A 19,453-nucleotide genomic window follows, 5' to 3' on the forward strand; every position below is an offset into this window, starting at 1 on the left:
CTTGAACTACTACTGATCAACCTCCTTTATGCTGGTATCACATGCCTGTGCCACCATGCCAAACTCATCCATCTTTGTGTGTGTGTGTGTGTGTGTGTGTGTGTGTGTGTGTGTTGAGACAGGGTTTCTCTGTGTAGCTTTGGAGCCTATCCTGGAACTTGCTTTGTAGACCAGGTTGGCCCCAAACTCACAGAGATCTGCCCGACCCCAACTCCTGAGTGCTGGGATTAAAGCCACGTGCCACTCCTATGACCGTCTCCTGTTTCTTTTAATTGTGATTTCTCCTGTAGTTTTATTTCTCTTCAATCCATTCTGTTGAAGGCAGTGAGGGACACTGTCTCAACTGCCAGCATTCAGGACTAAAGAAAGGATTGTTCCATGAGACATCTTACTGTTTTCCAGTAAAAAGACACAGAGAGTAGAAGATAAGAAGTTTCAAATGGAATGCCACATCGTTTTCAGTGCCCTTGGTTTGCAGGAGTATTGCAACCAAGAACCATGTACATGCTAAGTTCATGTACATGAACTCCGCCACTGAGCTACACCCCTAGCCCCAGAAGTATTGAGTACTCAATATTTCGTATTAAAGGCCAGCCTTATTCTTTGGTTTCTGGTCAGAGGTTTCTGTCTGGATGACATAGTTCTCTTATAGACAAGAGGTCACAAGGTGGGAGTGGAGCTGAGTCCCAAAGTCAGGTGCTCTAGGCTGAGTGTAGTTGGATGTTGTCTCTTACAACAGTGAGTTCCTCCCAGGTTCACTGCTTACCTTACTTCATGAATCGCAGGTGATGTTCTGTTCACGCCTCTGTCCTTTATCCTTCTTTTGGCTGTGGGGTGGGAGTTGGGGTGGGGATTGTTCCTTACCAGGGGAGACCTTACCAAAGAATGGCATATTGCTTGGCATTTACAAATCAGATAGACCCAAGCTGCCTATGTTTCTTTAGAAGGCGTCTGGCCACACTTGCATCATTGGAAGGAAAGCACAGAAAGGCATGGAGAGCACGCGCAATTGGCATGTCCTGTAATAATTGTCTATTTACAGTCTCTGATCCTTTTATGTGTTAGGAGTGAGAGGCAGAAAATTAGACTTCATTGTACTTCATCCAGAGAGCTTCCCATAGGTGATGGGCAAGCCACTGGCTGAATTACAAGTTAGTTTTTGAGCCCCCTAGTAGGTTTTCTTGGTGAAGTTATATTTATCTGACCCTAGTGAGTTTAGCTCTTTGAGTGATCATTTTTTTGGGGGGGAGTATCATGGCTGATATCACAATAAAGGAAATGATAAGGTCTGAGCAATTACAGCATCAGAGGAAGAAAAAAATTACATTTGGGCCCAATCACAAAATTGTCATCTAGATCATGGTTGTCAAATTGTAGCTGGTGCTGATGTTGCTGTTGGGGAAAGAAACCTCATCATAAATCTCAGTGACTCTTTGACAGTTTTCAATTTCAATGGGAAGCATCCTGGAAGTGAATTTGATAAAGGACTTGGCAATGAAGGAAAGGTTTCCTCCACCACCCTGGTCTCTTGTCAATTTAGATATCATCAGACAAATTTGTAAATCTTGTTGAGTTTAAGACTTCAAATTGTTTGGACTGTTTTTTCTTTATTGCAGTGCTGGGTGTTGATACTGTGACTGCCTGCACGCTCTACCCCTGAGCCACATGACTGGCATCCTATATGAAGTGTTAATATGGTAAGGACATTGCATAAGAAGAAACAGGCTGGCATTTGGCCTGTCATAGAGGAGTCACAGTGACTCTGGTCTTGTTTCTTGAGAAAGAAGCCCAGTCATTAGCTTCAGAAGTTACTTTTACTTGGGCTTTGTGTTTACTTGGTGTATGAGTTTGCTAGAGCTGAGTAACAAGTACCACAAGCTGAATTGTTTAAACAATGATTTATAGTCTCAAGGCCAGAAGCCCAAATCCCACATGCTAGTGGGTTGGCTCCTTCTAAATAAGGGAAGGGAAGAATCTGCTTCAGGATTCCATCCTTAGTTAGCAATGATTCCATTCTCCCCGTGTCTCTTCCCATTGTGCATATCTGTGATGTCTACATCCCCAGACCCTGGAATTGTGGTGCTGATGATCAAACTCAGGGCCTTATGCATGCTAGCCAAGTGCTCTAGCTCTGAACTTCAATCCAGCTCTGATGTTTTAAAGAATGAAGATAGCAATTATGCTTGATTTGCTAACACCCCAGGGACCACCTCTCTACTTGCTTACCTTTATAAACACATCTACAAAGAAGGTCACATCCCAAAGAGCAGGGATAGGAACTCCAGCACATCTCTTTCTAGGGGCCACAGTTCAACCCAAAACGCTTTGGATGGGATCAGAGTGTTGAGGAGCCAGTTGTGGTGGCACACACTGGTAGGATTTGCTGAAGGAGGTGGAGGCAGGAGGATCACGAGTTTGCAGTCAGCCTGGGCTACACATTGCCAGGCAACGGTGGCGAATGCCTTTAATCCCAGCACTCGGGAGGCAGAGATAGGTGGATCTCTGTTCAAGAGATCCAGGCCAGCCTGGTCTACAGAGTGAGATCCAGGGCAGGCATCAAAACTACAGAGAAACCCTCTCTCGAAAAACCAAACAAACAGACAAAAACAACAACAACAAAGGAGTGTTGAGGAAGTGGAGGGTCAAAGATCCAGAGCCATACCCTGGTAATGTCGTGTTTAGTCTAGTATCAGTGCTGAGTGTAAAGGCTTTGGATTTGGCTGTGCAGTATTTCATATGCATTTAGAAAGCTACAACTTGTAAGTAAATGAAAGAATTTGAATAGCAATCTTGCTATTGTTTGGGTGGATTTTAGTTGTTTGTGTCTTTTTGAGGCAGGATCTCATTTTGTAGTCTAGGTTGGTCTTGAATTCACCATCCTATTACTCAGCCTCCCAAGCGCTGGGATTACAGACACTCACTACCAGGCCTGATTTGGTTTGGGTTGTCATCAGTGTCTCCCAGATGTTCAGATGTGGAAGACTTGTTCCCTATAGCGGCACAACTGAGAAGTAGATTCTTCAGAAACTGGGGCTTGAACTATGGGAATCAATATGGTAGTTCCTCAAAACCCTAAGAGTGGAGCTGCCATTCCTGGTATGTACCCGCAGTATTTGACTTCAGTACCCCACAGAGATACTTACACGGTCTGATTACAGCCTAACTTCCCAACAAGAGATGGATGGATAAAGACGATGTGGAGTACAGAATGGATTTTCATTCATTTGTAGAGAAGAGTGAAATTCTGACATTTGCAGGAAAATGGATGGAACCAGAAATCATTGTGCCAAGCAAAAGGCTAAGTTCAGAAAGACAAGAAATTGCATATTTTTTCCTCATATGTGAAGTCCTGATGTTGACTTCTGCCTGCCCTCCCCCACCTAAAAGTTAAAAATGGGACTTCAAGAGGGGAAGAAGAAGTCTAAAGGGAGAGGTGGGGAACAAGAGTGGGTACAGATATAGAATATATGTGTTATGAAAGCAGGAGGGGGGTTGATTGGGAGGGGGGAAGGGGACTAATGAGAGGGCGAGTGTTGGCAATGGTTTGTCTTTATGAAGGGAGCCAGAACCAGCCTTGGAAGTAGTTCCCAAAATTGAAGTGCTGGCGGGGCCGAATGCTTGCTGTTGTGGGATGGGAAGGGAAGTGAGGAATAAATAAGAAAAGGGAGAGGTGGGATGGGAAGGGAAGTGAGGAACAAATAAGAAAAAAGTGTAATGATATATATATATGAAAACATTACAACGAAACTCCTATTTATGTGCTGAACAAAGTAATAACGACACGATGACCAACTGAAATAGAAGAGGGAGAGGAGAGAAGAAAAGAAGTGGGGCCTAAGGAGAGGTCTTCAGGCCACTGGAGTGTGCCCTGGAAGGGAACTGTGGGAACCCAGCCTCTTCTTTTTCCTCCTTTGCCCTTCCCAGCTGCGAGGCGAGCAGTTGCCCTCCATGAATTTCTGATGTGGCCCTCCAGCACCCTGCCAAGCAACGAGTCTGTCTGTGTGACCGTGCTTGGATACTTCTAAAAGTTTTCTCTCTGTAAGATCATTTTCTTGGGTATCAGTTAAAGTGACAGGCAGCTGATTCATACAAATTCCATTAGGACAACGGGTATATGTATCCCAACCGTTTGGAGAAATAACAGTGTTCCCTGGATCTGTGCTCCCGCTGAGGAAGCGGCTGTGTTCTTGTCCTATTAGAACCCTGCCACACTGCTTTTAATGTGTCTTCTCTTTGGCACCCCTCCCTTTGATATTTCAATGTATAACTGTGTGTCTCTGATAGATATATAATTCTCACTGAATTAATGGAAGATTTTAGGCTTATTAATAACTTCCAGTGAACATTGAGATGTAATTATAATGCTTCTGTCTTCATCTTTACAGGCTCGTGGCTTTCAGGCTCTCACAGCATACCAAGCAAAGCCTCATTACAGTAATCCTCTTAACATGACTGGGACCTGAGTTCCAAGTGTCAGTTACTCTCATCTTGTGGGAGGAGAACCTGAGGGGCAGAATAGGAAGCTCTACTGTCTAAGGACACAAAGAGGGACAGAAGGAGCCTTACTGTCCCTTTATGGTGCCATTTATTCTGGAGAGTTCTATATTTACCTAGATTGTCCCCCAAAGCAGCCCTTCTTTTCTATTTTGGCATCCCCAGTCACTGTTTGTGTATGCTGGCTGGTGTCTGGCCCAGGCACAGTTCTGGCTGAGTTGAGAAGAAGAACGACAGAACTTCCATTATAATGCAGTGTTTATTATTGGATCAATATGATCGATGGCCACCTGTCAGATCTGTAACATTATCTGGGAACCAGCAGATGGAGCTGTTACAGATAGCATTCAGAGGTTTGTTTATTCTCCAGAGCACGTGTTTTCATCCTGGGGGAAATACCACTCCATTGTCAGGGCCCTGGAGCTGTTTGCAGCCAGATGCTGAACACACCTCTTCTCTTGGCCCAAGTCTGTGGAATCAAGAGGTCGTTTAGGTGCAGGGCTATGGTTTTTACATGAAAGCAGTCTTGTGACAGCCACTGACTTCCCACAGGCCCTTGCAGCAAGAACAGATGATTCCTATGTACAATGAGAACATGAGATACACCATTATCTAGAACTACCGTACTTAGAATCCCAAAAGTGGTTCATACGGTGTGCTGGAAAGGTCAAGAAAGCCACTGGTTTAGTAAATGCAGCATCACTACTGATAGACTCATGTTCTGGTCCTTAACTGAACAGGACAGTTTCTTTTATACTTATAAGAATGGTGTTACATGACTCTTTCTATATTAAGCTTTTGAAGATGCCCATCATACATGAAATGTGTCCACCTTTCCTTTTCCCTGGTGGGTGTTTTTTTTTTGGGGGGGGACAGGGTGTGGTAACGAATGAGTTTTGAGAGCTTATGTTAAAAAGCATGAGCAGGAAGGGAATAAGACACAGTCCCCTCCTTCAGGTGAGGCTAGAAGGAAAGGAAACTCATTGGGGGCTGCTTGAAGGATGCTAGTCCTTCTGCTTCCAGCTTCTAAGTGCTGCGAATATAGGCATGAACCACTGTGCCTGCGCTGTGCAGTGCTGGGAATTGAATCCAGGGCCTTGTGCATGCTAGGCAAGTGTACTACCAACTGAGCTATACTCCCAGCCCTTTCTTTTCTTTCCTCATCTGTTTTTTCTTTCTTTCCTTCCCAGCCCCCTTTTCTTTCTTCGTCACCTCTTCCCTTTCTTCCTTCCTTCCTCCCTCCCTCCCTCCCTCCCTTCCTTCCTTCTTTCTTTCCTTCCTTCCTCCTCTGCCCCTTACTTTTGCAGACTGGCCTCAAGAGAGGCTGGCCTTGAACTCCTGATCTTCCTACCTCTACATCCCAAGTCTTAGGATTGGTTACAGGCATTTATGCCTAATTTGAATAGAGTCTTTTAAAATCTATTTATTGTCAGTAACTGTGAATCCCAGCTGCTCAGGAGACTGAGGTGGGAGGACCCCTAGTTGACAGCCAGCCTGGGCAATTTAAGGAGATCCCATCTCAAAAGCAAAACACAAGTAAATAAAAATTAAATGCCAGCCTTGCAGCTTCTGAAGTTCATGAGTATGAACCAGTTTTAAATGTTAAGTATATTGGAAATATTTTCTGTTGTCAATCAGGACCACAAACAAGGGGCCAAAAAAAAAAAAAAAAAGGTCCAGCAGTTAAGAGTGCTTGTTGCTCTTCCAGAGGACCTGAGTTCCTAGCACCCACACTGGGCAGCTCACAAATACTGTAACACCTGCTGGCCTTCATGGGTACCCATGCACAAGGTATAGGCTTGCACAGACACATACACAAAGACAAACAGTATTTAAAAAACCACAAATAAATACTATAGTGGAATTTTGGATTGAATGTTCATTTTATTCCATTTTGGTGATAACTTTTTTAATGTTTAATTTTTATTACGCTAGTGTGTATGTGTGTGTGTGTGTGTGTTCATGTGTGCATACATGTCATAATATATGTGTGATAGTCAGAGAACAACTTGTGGACTCAGTTGTTTTCTTATGTGGGTTCTAGTAGTTGAACTTAGACTGTCAGGTGTGACAGCCCCTAGCTGATGTTTTTAAGAGTAAAAATATGAATTTCCAGGCCCTTGAGATGGGTCAAGTAAAGATGCTTGCCACAGAGCCTGACCATCTGAGTTCAATGTCCAGGGCCCACATGGTAGAAGGAGAGAACTGACTCCCAAAAGTTGTCCTCTGACCTCAACATGTACACCACGGTGCAGACACCCAAATACACACAGGTGAAAATGAAGAAATGTAATGAAACTAATAAAATTATACATAATTATGTATATATAATATAACATATCATCTTATTAATATTAATGTAAGTGCCAAAGAAATGTAGTTTGGTAGTGCCAATGTTTGAAATTTAATTTAGGGTTAATATACTAGTTTTGAATATAGTAATTTTGTTTCAATTTAATACAAGTACTACTAGAATGTATCTGTCCAATTACATACTAAAGAAAATAGAACATCTTAAAGAAGTAATGTAGGAGCTGGGTATACATCTGTGATCCTAGGAAGTGGGAGGATGTTGAGCCTAAGTTCAAGACCAGCCTGGGCTACATAGTGAGTCCCTGTCTATCGGACAAAGAAGGGAGAAGGTAAAGAAGGGGAGGAGGGGGTAGGAAAGGCAGAGCCGGCATCTTGTCATTTCTGCAGTGACTTTAGGTTCTATGGACAAGAAGGACATGGTGACCGCAGTGTCCTGACATCAGGGCGAAGCTTGGGATGGTCCTAAGGGATAGGGGAAGTACAGCTCGATGGCAGATCCTTTGCTGTCCTCCTAGAGATGGTGTGCCACAATTGGCTGGACTTCTGATTAGTTTAGTTCCAACTAGTTAGAGTCTTGCTAGAGCTGATCATACTTAGGACATCTCTTCCCAAACAGTCTTTGGAGGAAATGAATTTTTCTGTTCAGATATTTTCAGACTTGTTCATCTGTCAGTGGTTCCCAACCTTCCTAATGCTGTGACCCTGTAATACAGTTCCGCATGCTGTGGTGACCCCAACCATAACATTATTTTCATTGCTACTTCATAATTGTAATTTTGCTACTGTTGAGAATCATAATGTAAATGAAAGAAAACATTTGACAGTTCAGTGGCACATGAACAAGGGCTTAGATTCAATGCCAAGAAAGAGAGAGAGGAAGAAAAGAAAAAGAGAAAGGAAGGAAGGCGGGAGGGAGAGAGGGAAGGAAGAGAATCTGATATGTGACCTCTGTGAAAGGGTAGTTCCACCCCCCAAAGGGGTCATGACCCACAGGTTGAGAACTGCTGATCTTTGCCTTTCCCTCCAACAGGTGGAAACAAAGTGTTTTGAAGAGAGATGGCTTTCTTCTTTGTGTAAAATCCCACTTGGGTAACATTGGAACTACAGTTAAACACATATAATGTCCATATGTTCATATATATTGAATATGTAATTTATTATCTACATATGATGGAATTATAGCACACATAATGTATGATACTCTTCCTTCCCTCTCCTCCTCCCTTCTTCCTCCCTTTCTCCTTTTCTTATTCTTCCTCTCTCTCTTTCTTGGCATTGAATCTAAGCCCTTGTACCACTGAACTGTCAAATGTTTTCTTCCATTTATCAGTGTGTTGTGAAGATCTTTGCGTGTTGCACCTTCTTACTTCTTGTTCTGCTTCTCTTTCTCCCATTCTTCCCCTCAATGCATCATACAATTTCTTTCTTTCTTTCTAACTTTAATCTTTCTTTCTTTATTTTTTGAGATGAGGTCTCTCTATATAGCCCTGATTGTCCTGGAAATCACTATGTAGACTGTGCTGGCCTTGAACTCGAAGAGATCCACCTGCCCCTGCCTCCTGAGTGCTAGGATTAAAGGTGTGTGCCACCATGCCTGGTTTATAAAATTTCTTAACTCCTGATAATACACATTAAGTTGTTCCCAAATTTTTACTCCAGTATGTACTATACTAGAAAAGTGCATGGAAACTTCCAATTTCTGAACCCCTAGGAGAGTACTTACCTATAACTTTCCCAGAAGAGCTACAGGGTTAAAGATATTTTTGCTTAGCACTTTCACACATACCAACAGTATTGAGTATTTGGGTTTACCAACTGCTTGTTAGCCATGAACAGAGATCTTCAAAGAGGTGAACCAGCAAATCTTGCAGAATTCTAAAGTCCCTTCACAGCCTTTGAAAGAACTCCCTCACACAGCCACCAGTCCCTCTCCTAGACCAGCCCTTGGGAACCACACGCATCTGCAGAAGAGGAAGGCTGAGTGTTCTCTGCTTTCTGCCCATCTTGGCTCTGGCCCACAATATACCACATTTTTGCAAGGTGATGTTTTTATCAGTGTTAGTAAGTCATTGCTCTGAATTTTCTTACAAGAACAAGAACCTGTGAGTGTGTGTGTGTGTGTGTGTGTGTGTGTGTGTGTGTGTGTGTGTGTGTGTGTGTTAGACACAGATCCCTCAGAGTTAAGCTTAGGTGAGTTGTGGAATATTCCTTTACACTGTGTGAAGATATGTCACTGTGATTGGTTGAATAAAAAGCTAAATGGCCAATAGCTAGGCAGGATTTTGGGGGCAGAGAGAATGCTGGGAATAAGAAGGGTGGAGTCAAGAGGAGAAGGCTATGAGCCACAAAGGAAGCAGCATGAGCAATACAGAATAAAGGTAACCAAGCCATGTAGAAGAATGTAGATGAAAAGAAATGGGTTAATTTAAGTTGTTAGAGCTAGTTAGTAAGAAGCCTAAGCTATGGCCGAGCTTTTATAATGAATAAAAAGTCTCTGTGTGGTTATTTGGGAGCTGGTTAGTGGTAGAGAAAACTCTGGCTATAGGGGTCCTTTGATCATGAGATAGAGGAGGGAATTTACACTTAGATGAGACAAGAGCAGGGCTGGGTCATGTACAATTTGAAAGGGAGCCAGGTGGTGGTGGCACATGCCTTTAATCCCAGCACTTGGAAGGCAGAGCCAGGTGGATCTCTGTGAGTTCGAGGCCAGCCTGGTCTACAAAGCAAGATCCAGGATAGGCACCAAAACAACACAGAGAAACTCTGTCTTGAAACACCAAAAAAAAAAAAAAAAAGAAAAAAAAAGAAAAAGAAAAGAAAAGAAAAAAAAGAAAGAAAGAAAAAGAAAAAGATTTGAAAGGGAAGCCCTATGATATGAGAAACAGCCAAGGACCTGAGAGAGAAGCTTATCTGAAAACAGGGAATCTGTAAAGTGATACTGAGGACTAAGCTGGTGGGACATGAAGCACATAAGAGAAATCCCAAGAGACAGTAGAAGTGACCGTGCCAGGAGCTGAGTGACAGCATGTGATTTGAGATCCATTTGATCTGCTGACTCTGAGTTTATGGATCTCCTGCTCAAATGTTGCTCTGTGACATCATGACTTAGACTTTTCTTTCCTAACACAATTTAAATCGATTCTTTGGGAATTTCACATCATGCATCCCTATCCCACTCATTGCCCAGTCCTTCCCTGTCTACCCTCCACCCTTGTAGCCCCCCACAAAAAAATAAAAATAATAATAATAAAAGAAAGAAACACACTTTGCTCCTCCATCTTTCCATCAGGTATTCACTGATTGTAGTGATATTGGGAGCTGAAGTGCGTTTCGCAGGATACCGTTTCGCCCAAACAGCTTTACTTTCAAATGTTCGTTGCTACTCTTGACTCCACCAAGATGATGAAGTACTTTCTTGTGGGTGCAGTAGGCCATAGGCCATCCCTAACAATGGCGTGTACCATTCAGCTAGGTTGTAAAGTAACAACAGCTCCAGACACCGTCTGTGCCACCCAGGTGTGTGTTCTGGGCTCTGCTCTACTCGGGGGGCAGGTGGTGTCCCAGCTTATATTTGCCTTCCAAATTGTTTCTCAAACTGGCTGGAAGTTCGCTATCCTCTTGCTGAAGGCCTGGCATTTTGTAAGGAAGAGCTTAAGCCTCAAGGCCATTATGTTCTGGGGTGAATGTCATCTCTGAATCTTTGGCTCTTTTATCCATGTGCAGACAAATCCATTGCCAGGTCAGAACTCATATATTTCAGGTGAAAATGGTGCTTGTTTCAATCAAGGACACACACCCAAAACTTGCCATGTTATAACAATGGGACATATGGAAATGGGACAAGATATCTCAGCAGTACTGGGTGGTAGGGCTGGGGACATGGATCAGTGGGTTAAGTGAAAATGAGGACCTGAATTCAGATCTCCAGCACCCATGTAAAAAGCTGGGCATGGTGGTGTGTGCCTATAATCCCAGTACTGGGAGACAGAGTCAGGAGCTAGCCAAACAGGGTGAGCTCCGTGTTCAGTGACAGCAATTGACTAAGACACCTGGTGTCAACTTCTCACCAATCCCCACCCCCACCCCCATCCCCAGAGAGAGAGAGAGAGAGAGAGAGAGAGAGAGAGAGAGAGAGAGAGAGAGAGAGAGAACCAGGCAGGATGTCCCACTGTTCTCCAACTTCTCAGCAGGCACTGTATATGAAACCAAATGTAAGCTGGGACACCACCTGACCACTGAGCAGAGCAGTGGCCTGGGTGGGCACAGATGGTGTCCGGGTCTGTTGCTACTTTACAACCTGGCTGAATGATACATGCCATTGTCAGGGATGGCCTGTGGACTGTGCACCTGCCACAAAGTACTGCATCATCTTGGTGGAGTTGTGAGTAGCCCTTCTACCAGGAGGAAGCGAGGACACAGATTTTTTTTCTGAGAGAAGTGATTTACACAATGACCTTCAGTGAATGAGTTCCAGGGCAGGCGGCAGCTGCAATGTCTGGGCTTCCCATGAGGAGCTTTCCTGAAGGATCCCTGCTGCTTGCCTGAATTTTCACTTCCTGTTGCTTACAGCAGCCATGAAGAGCATGCGTTTTTTTTTTTTCAAGTTAGCATTTCTAAAATATGACTACAGTGTGGAATTATTTGGATGAAATACAGCTGATTGACAGCCACAGAAGCCTGCGCGTGAGAACTTGGGACGCAAACAAATGAGAAGCTCCTGGTGGTTGTATTCATTCTTACCACGCGAAGGCAGCCACATGTTGGAAGCTAATACTCCAGCAAGGCTGAAATCTGTTATTATTTCCGAGTATTAGCTGTCGGGTGTAGAATAACATAACCGTAATGACTCACGGGGGAATCAGTCTGACACGGGAGCCAGCACGCATTTTCTTAAAGATGAACTGGCTGATGGTTTCAGCAATGTTTTAACAGAAGGAATAAGCAAATTTTGAAAGTAAATGAATCAGAAGCTGATGTGCAAGTAATACGTTTGTAGTACATGGGCGATGCTGGTTTAGCCTGCGATTATTGCCATATTGTTCTAGAAATGCGTGTTATGTTTTCTCGCTCTAGTCACCTCATCCCACGTGTCCCAAAGCTTCTGTGCATTTTATGTATTTCAGGACTTGTCACTCATGAGCAAGCCACCCAAATTTTCTTTTCTGAAAAGACATTCAATTTAGTATTATTAGACTAGGTGGTGTGAAGAATTTTTTCTTTTAAAAAATTTTCTTGCTGTGAAAAGTTGAAGGTGGAGAGAGAAAAGGTTTGCTTTGCCATTTTAGTGACGGAAAGGGAAAATGTCTTCCTCTGAGGTCTACTGCTCTTTCCTTCTGGAGTGCTGGGATTGAGCCCGGAGCCTCAAACCCGATAGGAAGGGACTCTGCTGATGGGCTACACTCTAGGGCTCCCTGCTCTTTCTCAAAGCACAAGGGACGTAATAATTTGATGCTAATGAGAAGACAATCAAATGCCTGTTGAAAGTAGTTAACGCACTGTGGAGAAGGCACCTCTGAAGTCATAGCCCAGAGAGATCTCAACCAGCGTTAGCATTTTACATGCATAGGTATAAATAAATACAAATAAAATAAACGGGCTGCTCCGTAGCATAGTACTGTAGGCCACTTTTCCGTTTGACTAGTTCTCTAGGATGTCTTTCCATGTCAGCAAATACAGACTTAGCTTTACGAGTGGTGCTCGATAATTTACTTCCCCAGTCCCCTCCTGACAGGTGTTTAGTTGGTTTTGAATTTTATAATCGACGTTGCAGGCGCTATTCATTATTTTGTGCATGTATTAGTGTATAGTTTTTAATTATGTTCATGAGACAAATGACTGAAAATCCTGTTGTTGTCTTCATGTTTTTTCTTAAACATTTTAAACAACAGACCTAAGTTTTAGGGTATAAGCCACTCCGATTGTCTATACTGGGATTATCCACAGTAGGACAAGATTCTTCCTGTCACCCCGGTGTAGCACGAATCTTAAAAGGTCTTATTAATAAAATCAAACCCAGGGCCAGGTATTAGGGTGAATGCTGGGAGATCAGAGAGACAGAACAAGACACAGCTAACCTCACCTTGCCAGTTCCTCAGCTAACCCTGTTTCCTCAGACTGGAAGCTTCTGAGTCCTCATTCCAATAGATCTCAGCTGAACTGCTTCTCAAAAGCCTGAAAGCTTAACCAGCCAGTTTCTGGTCCTCACGCCTTATATACCTTTCTGCTTTCTGCCATCACTTCCTAAGATTAAAGGCGTGAGTCACCATGCCTGGCTGTTTCCAGTGTGGCTTTAAACTCACAGAGATCCTGATGGATCTTGGCCTCCAGAAGGCTAGGATTCAAGGTGTGAGGGCCACCATTTTCTGGCCTCTATGTCTGTCTAGTGGCTGTTCTGTTCTCTGACCCCAGATAAGTTTATTAGGGTGCACAATATTTTAGGGAACACAGCATCACCACACCCCAGTGGTAGGGGGAAGACTCATACAGTGGTTCCAATGTTCTAGCCCCCTAGTGCACACAGGCGTATGCCTGTCCTGTGACTGTGGGGAGGACTGTGAACTTCTGGAGACATTACTCCTATGATTCAGTTCTCCATTGTCTGGCTTGAGGTCATTGTCGGGAGATTATCTGAGTGGGTTTGGACTACTCACATGATCCTAGTAACAGAGGGTGAAATATTTAGAAATATGCTGAAGATGGTCAGGAGGGGCCAGTGCAACCATGGGGGGGAAATGCCTACAGCCATGGGGCCAGGAACCAAGAACTTCCTGTAGGAGTTGAGGCCTCCATGGAAGGCCCTGGTTGGAGTCCTCAGTCCTACAACCACATGAATAAATACTGCCAACAGCTAACGAGCCAAGAAGACCATGAGCCCTAGGGGAATGGCATCTTGGGTTGACCCTGAGCAGAGGGTCCCACTTACTTATACCTGGATTATGGGTCTTGTTCATTCACTCAGTGATAACCCGTCAGTCAGCAGTAGAAAACTGACAGGCATGGTGGGCAGAGGCAGCCAGCTCCGGGCTTGCTTCTTTCTTGTCCACAGGCTGTGGCCCCCAGTACCCTGTACACCAGAAGTGAGGCAGGCCAGCCTGTGGTGTGAGCCCTGGTCTCTAGGTCAGGCCTCCTCCCCAAGACAACACACTAGGCCCTGTGGTCCTTTGTCCTGTTCCCCGGGGGACACACTGGGGAACAAAACCTGTTGCCATCCTCACAGCTTAGGATCTGGTCTTCTCCCTGAAGTGCCTTTTGTAGACATGTGTGCCATCCCAGCAGCTTTGAGTTACTTCATTACCGACTTCACCTTGGCTAAGACAGAAAGTAATCAAGTACTACGTGGGTGAGCTCATGAATCCTGATTTAGTCAAAGGATCACAACTTCATACTGCCGTTGTTGCTTCAATTGCCCTAGATTTTTCCAGGTGTGTGCCTTTTGGCGTTCCCCAGTCATTACTGTCTCTGCTCCTCAATTAAAAAAAAAAAGAGACTCATTTATTTTTAAACACAAGTGTGCGTGCGTGTGTGTGTGTGTGCATGTGTTTGCTGTCCAAGGAGGCCAGAGGCACTGGGTTCTTTGGAGTTGGAATTAGAGGACGTTGTGGGTGTTGGGGATCCAACTTGGGTCCTCTGAAAGAGCAATATGCTCTCTTAGTCACTGAGTTGGCCCCACCCCCAATATTTTCTGAGCACTCCTTTGTGTGTCCTGCCACAGGCGCTTACAACCCTCCCATACTTCCCCTGGAGAGGACAGCATGTGAGAGTCTCCGGTTTTTCCCATGCAAAGGCATTTAGACAGGCCGGGGCACTGGAAGCCTGCAGCTTCGAGATCTTTTCAAGTTATAAACTCTGCTGGCTTCCCTCCCTCCATCCATCTAGGATGAAAGTCAGTAGTTCACTCTGTACTGCCCATGTTCTTTCCAACACTGTTTCAGATGGCTGCTTTTGGGCCCAGGAATGTGGGAAAGCCTCATGGCAGTGCACACAGTCATGATAAATGGTCTAGTTAGAAGTTAATATCTATTTGGTTCTCTTTGTTTTATCTATCTATTTTAAGTAGGTGTTAGGGCTCAATCCTGAGGCCTTATTTATGCAGGCTAAGCACATGCAGTCACACCCTCGGCCTTCCTGTTGGTTTCAGTCTGAGAATGGAATACTGCAGCTGGTTCCTTGGTTTAATTCATTTGCATATTCATTTTTAAAAGTAGGGTCTGATAGTGTATCCCAGGCTGCCTCAAAGTCTTTTTTTTTTAAAGGCTTTTAAAATTACCTTTTTAATCATTAATTGACTTATTTTGTATGTCGTCACAGGGACACGTGTGTATGTGGGTACATGTGGCCTAACATCTAAACTACAAGCTAGTAATTTCGGTGCCACAGCGCGGTGCACATGTGGAGGTCGGAGGACAGTTCTCAGGAGCTGGTTTCTCCTCCCACAATGTCTGTCACAGGGATTAAACTCCGTTTGTCAAGTTTGTGAGCTGTCTCCTAGGTCCCGGCCTCAGATTCATGGTCGTCTTGCTTGAGCCTGAGTGCTGGGATTGCAAGTGTGAGCTGCCATGCCTGGCTTTAATTTTTTTTTTTTTTTAATTTGAGTATTTTCTTCTCTCCAGTGTGATTTTGTTATTCATTTGAAATCCAATTAGGTTCATTTGTTTCAGTTTGGTTTATCTGGTTTTAATTTGCTTTTTAATCCTTTAAACAGGATCTTTTTTATCCTCATTGAGCAGGAAATAGCTTACTAAGAGTTTATCCCCAGAAGTCGTTTTTTGCTCTAGAATCTGAGCTCAAAGCTCTGGGATCTTTTTGGAATCTCTAAGGGGGTCATGAGCTCAGCAGGAACAGGGCAGACTCCCCAGCCTGGTTGCTTCTTGGAACTGGCTTTGTGCCTAGGAGGGTCCTTAAGGCAGAGGATGTGCCCTGTAGGGTATGTCTCATGACAAGGAAGGTCCAGTGCAGTGTGTGGTGGGGCAGCAAAGCAGAGAGAACAAGGCAGAAGGAAAGGACAACGGGGCACATGGAGCCACAGCCCCACAGAAGGGGCACATGGAGCCACAGCCCCACAGAAGGGGCACATGGAGCCGCAGCCCCACAGAAGGCGTCCTGACCCTTCAGTTGTCCCGATCAACGTGACAAAAACACAATCCTGGATTGAAGAAAATATTACATTGAAGGAGAGTATTGGGACAAGGGATGTAGGGTGAAGATGATATTAGACATATTTAATATTCTTATACACAACGCTATTTCATCAACATTCAATTTCCTGAGCTGAATATTTGCTTTCTGGTTTACTGTGATGGTTCTTGAGTTTAGGGGCCACACAGTGGAGAATCTAGGGGCAAAAGGTCATTATATTTGTGTCTTCCTCTGAAATAATCTTTTCACATATATGAACACATTCATGCATGTAACATCCACACACATGTACACTCATACACACACATATGTATGGCATATTTACACACATACACATCCATGTTATACTCACATCAATATGAAATGTACACATACATCCATACACGTGTATCTACACATATGTGCACATTCATGGCATAAACATATGCATACATATGTATACAATCACACATCCACATATATGTATATTCATGTATGCACACATGCATAGCATATGCACATATATACATTTACTCATACATATAAATTCACATATATACATACATGTCCACAAAGATGCATGTTCACATATGCACACATGCATGGCTCATATGCATATACACATGTACACATACAAACAAAACATAAAACTGGCCTTTTTCCTCGTTGGCCGTCTGAAGGCAAGATAGGTCACCAGCAGCTCTACTGGAGTCACCCGCCTGCGGAAGTTCGGCCAGGGTTCTCGCTCTTGCCCTGTCTGCTCTAACTGCCATGGTCTGATCCAGAAATACGGCCTGGACATGTGCCGTCAGTGTTTCCACCAGTACGTGAAGGACATAGGCTTCATTAAGTTGGACTAAGCGACCTTGAATGGATTATTCAAGATTGTCTACACAATGAAACAGATCATGCTAGTCTTTGTACATAAAGAATAAAAAAAATGAAGACCTTCAAAAAAAACTGAGAGTATATGAGAATTTGTTGATACCATTCTTTCAAATTTTGTGTAGTTTTGTTCTTAAAAATAAAAGTTCAAGTTTTGACAGTAAGATGACTTTATGTATGACAAATGAACTCCACTCTACATGCCCATCAAAATCTGCTTCTTTTCAGACTCTGATGTGGTTATCATAAAACACATACCGTACCTTAAATCATAAATAAAAACTTCTGCACATAAATTCCCTGATTCACAAGGTAAACACTCATTATTTACAAAAAGGCAAGATAACAAGCAAGAATAAAATTCATGGAGATTAAACACTATTGAATAAACTGGTAAATCCATGAACACAGCCATCCTGTTGGAAGGTTAGCTCAGGGGCCAGGTCACCAAAACAGCAGCTGTCGTTTGTTTAATCTTAACAAAATATCATAGGGGAACCCCACTTTTCAGAGGGTAATACAAAAATCTACTGATGGGAAATTTTCCTAGACTATCAAGGTGCTAAAAGCCGTTCACCAAATGTAATGTCCTGCGGAGGGGAGACCGTGGAGGTGGCATCTTCTTCAGGTTCTCAAGGATGTCTGCCTATCCCACCTCCAGCTTCCTAAGGGATGAGATTCACGTCCCCAGTCCTGTCACTTTCCTGCCCTCTTCTCACATTTTACTGAAAGCGATAAGAGACCAAGTGATGCCTTCCACCATGTTTGGAAGTCTCCGGAAGTGACCATATGCATCTAAGCACATATTATACTTTCTACACAACTGCACCAGCTGACAGCTTCACTGAGCTTCCTGTCACCACCTAAGAACGTCATGTTCCAGCTTCTAGAGAGCCTCCCCAAGCTGCTGGGAGCACCTCCCCAAGCTGCTGGGAACAGCTCTTTCCTTCCTTTCTTTGTGCCAGCTCTCACTGGCATAGTCCTCAAAGTCAAGATCAAGATTTCTACTGCCCAGTTGTTTGACTTCTTTCTATCCTGCTCTGTTTTTGTTCACTCCCCTCCTGGCTCCAAAGCCTTTCCCATGGTTAGTGTATCAACTTGTATTTAATTATTATGTATTTATTTTTGCAGTAGTGGAGTTTGAAACTAGGGCTCATGCATGGCAGGTGCTCTATTAGTGAGTTATATCCCTAGCCATTTTTCTATTTTGAGACGGGGTTTCACTTGAACTCTCTTTCTAGTCCACAGTGTCCTTGAACTCGTGATTCTCCTGCCTCAGCTTCCCAAATAGCTGGGCTTACAGGACTATGCCACTAGACCTGGCGTCCCCACATTTTAATTGCCGGCTTTGGCAGTATCCTACCTTTAGGTAAAATCTATTTTAGTTATGTACTCTGCATGCTACAGTTTGTTCTCACCGAAACTTTTGAAATTTGATTCCTTGCATGGATTAATGTCCTTCTCTAGACACTGCCTTATTTCTCCAGGGAATGGGTTGGTAATCTACAGTGGGTGTTGTAAAGCTTCGCACCTCCTTTGGCGACTTCTTGAATATGTGTTCTGCTCATACTCCACTTCTCCTTCTACTCTTCCATCATGCTACAGCAATTGTTTTGTTTTGAGATATCGTTTCTTTGTGTAGGCCTGGTTGCCCTGGAACTCACTCTGTAGACCAGGCTGGCCTCGAACTCACAGAGATCTAACTGCCTCTGCCTCCTGAGTGCTGGGATTAAAGGCATGTGCAACTACTGCCTGGCATGCTACAATGTATTTTAAGACCATCTAGGACTCAAACATTTTCAGCCTCCCAATCTCAAGACTTTTAGCCTTGAGTACTGTGAGCTAAGTAAAGCTCTTTTCATTGAGTCGTTCAGTGTCAGGTGTTCTGTGATAGCAATGAGAAACAGACAAGACACTGCATTACCAGGTAACAAGGCTGGCAGCCTAAATGAACAAATATTTGGTTCCCCACCCCAAGTTTCTACTGGTGAGGAGTTGGACTACAAAAACAATAAAAAAGTGAGTACAATCACAATTTTACATAATCTCTATAAACCTTCAAAGTAACATGTCCAGGTTTTATAGTTCTTGATTTCCCATGGTTCTCTTGCACTGGGTATATCTAACAGTGATGTCCTGCCGGATCAATCTGGAAATCAAACTGTATTAGTCAGGGGCTGGAGAGATGGTGCCCAGGTTAAAAGTACCTGCTGCTTTTGCAAAGGACTGGGGTTCAATTCCCAGCACTCACATGGCAGTTCACAGCCATCAGTGCCTTCTTCTGGCCTCTGAGGGCACCAGGCACACATGCAGTATATTTACATGGGCAGGCAAAACACTAATGCTGTGTCCTGCATGTTTGGTCCCTGAAACATGGATAGGGATGGCAAGAGAATAAAGAAAGGATGGGCACACAGAAACACATCGAGAAAAGCTGGAATCAGGTGGACTGTGTGCAGTCTGATGGAGTGTCACCAATCACACAGCACCCTGGAACCCCATCCAGTTCGTTATGTACAGCACAGGGAGAGGAGTTAGCTTGTCTCCTATAGGGCAGAGCAGTTAGCTAGTCACAGTAGGAAGCCTGCAGGAGACCTGGCTGTGAAGATCTGTAAGGAGGAAGCTGCAGGTGCTAGATTTTGAACAC

General features: G+C 43.8%; 1 pseudogene; it reads left to right on the top strand.

Annotated features, from left to right (window-relative positions):
* The first annotated feature begins 16,484 nt into the window (after positions 1 to 16,484).
* On the top strand, positions 16,485 to 16,901 carry LOC128102230 (40S ribosomal protein S29-like; annotated as a pseudogene).
* Positions 16,902 to 19,453: the final 2,552 nt, after the last annotated feature.

The sequence above is a fragment of the Peromyscus californicus genome, unplaced genomic scaffold (assembly GCF_007827085.1).
Source record: "Peromyscus californicus insignis strain IS unplaced genomic scaffold, ASM782708v3 Scaffold_7__1_contigs__length_154581171, whole genome shotgun sequence".
Taxonomy (NCBI): domain Eukaryota; kingdom Metazoa; phylum Chordata; class Mammalia; order Rodentia; family Cricetidae; genus Peromyscus; species Peromyscus californicus.